An 8163-nucleotide genomic window follows, 5' to 3' on the forward strand; every position below is an offset into this window, starting at 1 on the left:
TGCAAGAACAGAAGAATGACAGAGACTAAAGAGCTGTAGCTTCACAGCAGTGTGAACTGCAGACTGAACCCTTTGGTTGCTAATTTTGAGCTACTGATGTTTGCATTAAGGAAATTGTGTTTTAGTAGCTGTGTTTTAATTAAGGTATTACATTATATTGTTGGGAATATTAAATGCTAAAGTGAAGAAAAGGTTTGATCCCACTCATGACTGAGCAGGTTATTATTAACCATAGTGGGTCACTATAGAGAGTCAATTAATTTTAGAAAAAAAAAACAAACAAACAAAAAAACCCTCCACCGAGGTCTATGAATAAGAGGGGAATGATAGACAGCCACACTCAAAATAGAGATATGTAATGATAAACACTGGTCCCCGTCTTTTGGGCGCTCTCTTGAAGTAGTCAACAATTTAAAAGTAAGATAAAATAACAGGGGCATGTGCTGAGGGGTGGTGCTGCACAAGAACAAGAGTAAAATAAAGAAAATATTGTTTTTAGTTTTGAGAAGTGCAAATTAAAATGTACCATTACACTCAGAGGATCAATATGAAGCTTGATATTTGTTAATTTTGAATGAAGTACATGACTGGTGACTGTTCTGTCCTGAGCTTTTGTTTTTACAGCACCCGCTTGATCACACCAACAGTTTCTCGCCACCGAAGAGGGGTACTTGCAAAAATAAAGAACGGGGAGGAATATCATCAAAACTGGAAACAGGTAATCCCCAAAGGGGGTGATAATGCCATAACTTTCACTATGGTCAAATTCTCAAAATTTGACCCTCAAAAATTCTTCAAACATTTAGACACAAAGTGGAGATTTAGATAAATATAATGTCGTAAACCACATAAGCATGAAGTATTTGATTCAATAAGATGGTGAAGTAACAAGCAGCAAAAGGTTGATCATGTTAATGGTGTTTATTCAAGGGTGCAGAGGAGATTATTATTATTAAAGACAACAAATGAAATAACGAAAAGTAGAAGTGGAAAAATTTGCGTTAACGGTAATAAAATCAAAACAAAAGGAATACTAACTAAAACTGTACTGAATGTTCACAAAACTAACTAAAATTAACTGGATTTATAGCAAAATGTGTTTGGTTGCATTGATGTGTGCGTGCCCTGCTATAGTGAAATTAAGGTAGTACGTTAGTCGAGTCATCTGGGTTGCTGCTCCGTTCACCCGCAGAATCTGGTCAGGAAAAGTCGGGAGACAGCGCCAGAATAGAATTGAGGATGATTTTAATATGATTGTTTTGTAGACATAACAAGAGTCTTGTAGTGGAGAGGGACGTAATGTCCTCCTGAGACCCAGAGAATAAGAAAAAAACAGGGAGAAATTATTTTCGTTTTTTCTTTTTTCTTTTTTCTTTTTTCTTTTAAATGAATCAAGTGTTATTAAAATAACAATCTCATAAGATGAAGATCAGGGACCAACCCAGAAGTCACTGACACTTCACTAGCTGTAAACTATTGGTTTAGGAATAAGTGATGGCACTGAACTGTCTATTTCACAAAAGTCAATTTATTTAGGATATCTGAGTAAGTACTGATTTTATTTGGAGACACAAAGGAACATTTGGCACTTCCCTCATCTCACATCTGTTTCATTGTTGTACCCAATCATTCTACAACTGAAATGCCTTGGACTGCTAACCATTTCAGGCAAGTGGAGTGAACCATATTTTGCTAGACTCTCATCAGATTGGGGCTTCCTTTTATTGATCTTTGGAGAGAAGTCTTCATTACTGGTATTATTCAGGTCTTGTTCACATGTTTGTCCCAGGTTTCTCAGCCAAGAGGAGCTTAAACCCCAGATACTGTGAGTTCTTTTCACACGTTGAGATCACTGATAACTCTCAGCAACGACGTGATCTCGTAGAAACAATTAGGTGTTATGGATTCAACTATAATTGCGACACTTATTTTTTACTTTACTGGAAAAGATTTCTGCATTTTACCCATATTTTATTTTTAACTCAAAATCAAAATTCCAGATTCTACTACAGGTTGGTTTTGCACCAGATAGGACGACAGATTTCAGGTGGCCCTGTGTCTTTCTCTATTACATCTGCCACTGCATCTCGATAATCTTTGTGTGGCTTTTAGTGGGTCCTGACCCTCTCATATTTTGAAAAATCTATGTTTGAATCTCCCTTAATAATTGTGTTAAGAATTCTCTCCGCCTTTGTCAAAAGTTGGGTATTAGGAAAAAGTGAAATAAATATAAATATAAAGTCCCAATGTGTAGAGCACACATTAATAAATTAGTCATGTTCCCTGTGAAAGTAAATGAGCCTAATTCTTAAAGACCCCTGAAATTATTTACTAGATGTTTATTTTTTGAATAAAATAAAAATCTGAGTTTAACAAAACATTTTAATTGTAAATATCAAGCTTACCTTTCTTTCTTCCATAAAATGTGCTTGTGGGCACGCCAGCCATTTTGAAAAGGTGGGAAAAACAATTGGCAAGGCCACACCCCCACACATGGGATATAATTTTAAAGGTTCTGTTGTCCTCTCTAAGAAACATCAGGACTTAGAGGAGCGGCAAGTAGAGTATGAGAGCTACAAGCAAAAAACTAAATGTGTACTACAGTGCGCAAAAATGAATTACTGGGTCATCAGGGGGTCTTGAGGGACATTTATAAAACAAAAAAAATCCCACAAACTTTAAAAGTGCACTTGAAAAGCTCACACAAGAAGGTTAACCTAGCTTACCTAGAAGACCTCATCAGGGGGAGCACACTCCCCCTCGTTGAAGAGCTCCCCCACTCAACCCGCATCCCCCGAAAACAGCTAACCCCAGATAAGGCAGCGTGATGTATCCCGAGATAACAGGACTGGGACATCTAAATAAAGGTGTGAAACAATCGCCTTCAAAAGGTTATCAATTAACTTTAACCAAAATTAGGACCACTCGGTGCGGCAAGAGTTAATAGTTATTAGTCTCAACACCCAAGGATAATTAGAAGAGCATGACTGATATGATGCAACTGAGATTTTGTTACACTTAACTTTTGCAAAACACAAATAAAACTAAATTGAAACTAAGGATTTTCAGAAAATAAAAACTAGACTAAACTAGCAAAGAATTGGTAAAAACTAATTACAACTGGCAAAAAATTGAAAATCTGGAGTCGAAACTAAATAAAAGATAAAACCTAATGAAAATGGCGAAACGTTTAAAACTCTGGTGCAGAGATTGGCAAATCTGACCAGGAACGTTATAAAATTGATTGTCGGAACAGTCAGCGTTAAAGCCACTTTTGACAGTCCATACTAGGATGGCATTGGACATCTTGGGGGTGGAAAGGGGGTTGGTGTGACCAAGGTGTGGTTTGGCTTGTCGTATGTATATTTGAGATCATATGGCTCTGGATGGACCAGTTACCAGGGCATGGAAGGAGGACAGACTCATTAAAGGAGGAGAAGGCATTTCCTGGGATTGGAGATCCTCTGGGTGAGTGGTTGATTAAAAGCATGCATAAAATAGAAGTTATCTGTTGTTATTGATTGGTAATAGATTGATAATTGGCCACATTTACAGCTGTATTGACTTGTTGTGGACGTAGTCGACTTCAGGTTTAAACACTCTCATTAACAGGTTGAAAATAGTGATATTAAAGGAAGAGTATGCAGCGCCACCCTGTCAGACGCCAGTGATGGTGGAGCTCACTGATGAATCAGGTGAGCTGGATTCATGGCTGATTCAAAACTAAGATCCCCCTGCTGTGGTCAGTAAGGGGAGAAAAGGGGGAAATAAAATCAAGAATTAAAGAGGCATTTATAAACGTTTAGGTGTCAAGTGAAACGGGACAAAAGGGGGTGTTATACTGTTATTTTCAATGTCAGCATTATTATTGTATGAGAATCATGCAACAAGCATTGCATCGATGATCATTTATTGAAGCTTTTGACCTTATACTAACATCTGTGTTCCTGTGATTGTTATAACTTCTGATGAATCTTCTATTTACAGGTGTTAGGATAATGATATAATTTTTCATTGCAGGTGTAACCACGATCATTTTTATACATATTGCAACTTGTTGCTCATTGTAGAGTTGTGCTCAAGTTAATAAGGGTTAAAAGCTACAGTCAGCGCGAATGTCTGACTGATCTATTGAGGGGAAAGGCTTCGAGCATGGAGGGCCGCACGCGCTTACAAAACACTGATATCATGTTATTCTTTGTGATCTTTTCTTAAATTATGTCTTTAAGGTTAGTTTAAATAGTGGCAGTTAATTAAACGAGATTCATTAAAATATTAAATACCTGAGTCAGAACGTTACACGCGGATCACCTTAAGAGTCTGGGAAACTTTGTAGCTGCCTAATTTTTTTTTTGAATGTTCTAGCTCCGTTGATTTGACACATTGGAATGTGTCAAAAAAGGGGGGGAAGGTTGAGCTTTAACATCAAACCAGGATTATTTGAACATTTTATAACTTCATTTGTGTCTTTAATAATTTAGGAATGGTAAAGCTTAAGCTAATAGCGGTCCGAGAAGACGGACCTTTTAGAGAATCAGTGAAAAAGCATAAACTATCACTTTCATGTTTAATCATTACTCATTGAAATGAACTGAATAGCGTTTAGAAGATTTGTTAATTTTTTGTCTTTTGTTAAAAAGAGGGGTTTCAATAATCTTCAGACACACCTTGCAAATGTGCTTATAACGAGTTGGCACTCGGCCTTTTGAAGGTCAGAAGCTTCGTTCGGCGTGACTGTCCGGACTGATAAAGTGTAAGAAATGCCTTGAGTGCGGAGGGCTAAATGCAAACACTGCTTACACACACATAAGATATGATTAGAATAAGTCCCTGGGACATTCTGAATGTTTTAGACCAATTCTGAATCACTAGAAGGTCAGTAGATAATAACATTAGATTATTAGGGTTAGGAAGAGAGGTGTTTTGGTTTTCTGTCTCTTACAGAGAAAGGAACAGACACCAGACGAGGTCACAGAGATGCGAGGACCCTCCGTAGCAGAGTCAGACACAGTGACTGCCGAGACATCAACTGGGTCCAAGGGTCATGGCGTTTGGGCTCCAGCTAGTCACCACAAAAGGATGGATCCCATAAACACAGCAATAACCATGAAGGGGTTGGCGGAAATCCGGGAACACCAGACCAACGAAGTTCGAGAGGCTTTTGGGCAAAAAGGGGACACCTTCCTGTTCCTTTTTCTGGAGAATACACAGATCGTTGTTTGAAATCGGAGCAGAATAATCCCCTGATCTGTGTTACGACTGAAGGGTTGTCTAACCCCTAAGGTTGAGGAATTAAGAGCAGAGGATCACCCAACTGGACGACACTGGTAGCTGCAGCAATAAAATAAAGGTTAAGAGCTCTTCGGACAGAGGTTCTAGTCTACGTCTGAATGGTATCAGGGAACACCAAATAAAGCTGTGGGAGAACAGGGGAGTGTCATCTGGACCTGCTATCCTTGTAGTAATAGTTTGTCTTGCACCTGACTTGCGCAAACACAGAGGTCATCTTACATATGGTTTGCCCCTCAGGGGGACAAAGGACCTCAGGAGTGAGAAGAGATGAACCCGGCCACACTGGGCTACAGGGTGTTTGTGAGGTCATTATTCTAATGACCTCATCAGGGGGAATTGTAAAATTATGATATTATTTTATGCCATGTTATACCCCTAATTAAAGATTGTGAATTATTATGTAGTTTTAGTTTGCATTATTCTCCTGAATTAGAAGAAGCTGATAACTATTGCATTAGTTAAACTGATTTGCATTACATTAAATTGCTGACTTGTTGTGAATGAATGATATTGTTTTATGATGCATTATATTGCTGAGTTATAAGAAATACTGTTCGCAGAAGGTTATTGTCTAATTTGTCTGAGTAGAAGAGAACAGAGTGTGCTGGAGTTTTCTGCCCCATTTCAGCAGGAGCAGATAAACAGGGAGCCAAGGTCGTAGCTTAGGCGCTGTGTGAGAGAGAGCATGTGAATGTTTAGGCTTTTTATGATAAGGTGGAGGCACCAGAGGTTATAAAAGTTTGAGCAATGCTCCACCATTTTGAGATTTTGAGGCTGTCTGCATCAGTGTCCATCTCCCACGTGTGTGATCATTAAATCATCGTTTGACTCAACCCGGCCGGACCAGTGTTGTTATTGTGGTTTTTTCTCTTGTCTCCATCCCCAATATTTTGAACCTTAACAAACTATACTATACAGACACAACCGAAGGATAATTCCTAAAACATGAATAAACAGACACATAGATTTCCAATAATAATAATAATAATAATAATAATAATAATCAACAAAGCACAAGAGTAACAAAACGATCATTCAAAAATAAACCAAAACATAATAAACTTCGAATGCTGGGTCGAACCGACCCAGAACTGTGACAGAAACACTCAGGTCAGCGTTCTTGAAATGTTCAGTAGATGAGGTTTAGAGGTTTACAATCTAAGGTTTGGATTGACTAATGGCTATTTTTAACTCCTGTTTCATTTTTGGCTGCAATTTCCTGTTTGCATTTAGCTATTTTTCTCTTCTCTAAGAGTATTTGTCATGTCTGCAGGCTGTCAGGCTGCCTGGTCACAGAGGAAGGTTGCAAGTCTCTGGTCTCAGCTTTTAGCTCCAGTTCTTCCCATCTGAAAGAGCTGGACCTGAGCTACAATAACCCAGGAGAGGCAGGAGTGAAGATGCTTGAGCAGCTAAGACTGGACACTCTGAGGTATGTAGATGGCCGTTACAGCCACAAACAGTGTCTGATAGATGAGGAAACTGGCTCTGTCTGATTACGTAATGCTGGAAACCAGTGTTATTTGAACAATCACACATATAGGAACATTTTCCCATTCTGGTCTAACTTAAACAGTAGATGTCTGTATGGGGTCTCAAAGGATAAAATCATACTAGTGGGTGTTTTTGACTGTAAAGTGGATGTAGCATTAACAACCACTGGTCCTGTTACCCTGCAGCCTGCACTGCAGGATATGTGTTGCAGCACTGAGAGCTCCAGAAAGAGCCTTCATGGTGGCCCTGCAGCCAACCAGCACTTCAGTCAAATGCTGTCCAAAGTGGTCCCAGAGACACTGTTAGCTGTAACCATCAATGACCAAGAATTGTGTCATTTAATTCAAGGTTTCCCTGTATTATTGTTTGATATCATTTCTGAATAAATAAATCACGATGACGAGCCTTTAAATGCACTTATGTTAGTATAAATATACAAAAATAAAAGATAATTTTCCTGTTACGAGAACAAGAAATAAATATATTCATCACATGCATCAAATCACAACCTCCTCCTGCAAGAGTGCAGCATTGTGTTTGGTTGATGCTGTTTCCATCATTTATGTTTGTTTACCTTGAACAAATTTGCTCTACAGAGCATTTATTAATTAGAAGGATTATTAACAAACATCTTTCTCTCCTGCTTTTGGTGGAGTGAAACAATAACTCCTATCTCCAGAGGTACACAGGTCCACTGGCACCTGGTCCTAACTTCACCCATGTCTGCACCCTCAGACATCCCACTGTGGAGGCATCCTCGCCTGGACCAGTGGCTGCCCTTGTGAGACAGACTTTATGGTCACAAACAGCCCTAATCTGAGAATGAAGGCTCCTTTACATAGAAAGCAGTATGTGGTGTGATGACCGCTGCATTAGCTTAAAATATGTGATGCACTGGCTGCAGCCCTCTACCTGTACTGAATCAGTTTTTGTGGCCAGTCCCAGTCTTTACATTTAATATGCACCCACTCCCTGACAGCATGAATGTCACAGTGTGTTGAACCTTGACTGTGGCACATGTCAATGCTCCCTGGACATCGTGCTTAATAAAGGAGATTAAATGTGATGTGATTATGAGTTTTGCTCTTTTGAAGTTTAAACATTTATGTGTCAAAATGTTGGACTGTTCCTTTATCAGTGTGTAACAGTGTGTGTGTGAGAGCCATGTAATGTCCATGTGTGCATGCTGACTGTGCTGCTCTGACCCCCCTCCTCCTTTCAGGGTGGAGCCTGCTGGAGTCCGATGGTTGAGACCAGGAGGTCTGAGGAAGTGTAAGTGTGTTTTTAATGGGATTCATGAAAACAAAGCAGCACACATTCAACCATCTTCATCATTCTTATGTGAGGAGTCATCATCAAAGTGTCAATCAATGAACAGAT

This window comes from Aulonocara stuartgranti (assembly GCF_965226115.1).
Source record: "Aulonocara stuartgranti genome assembly, chromosome: 3".
In the NCBI taxonomy this organism is placed as follows: Eukaryota; Metazoa; Chordata; class Actinopteri; order Cichliformes; family Cichlidae; genus Aulonocara; species Aulonocara stuartgranti.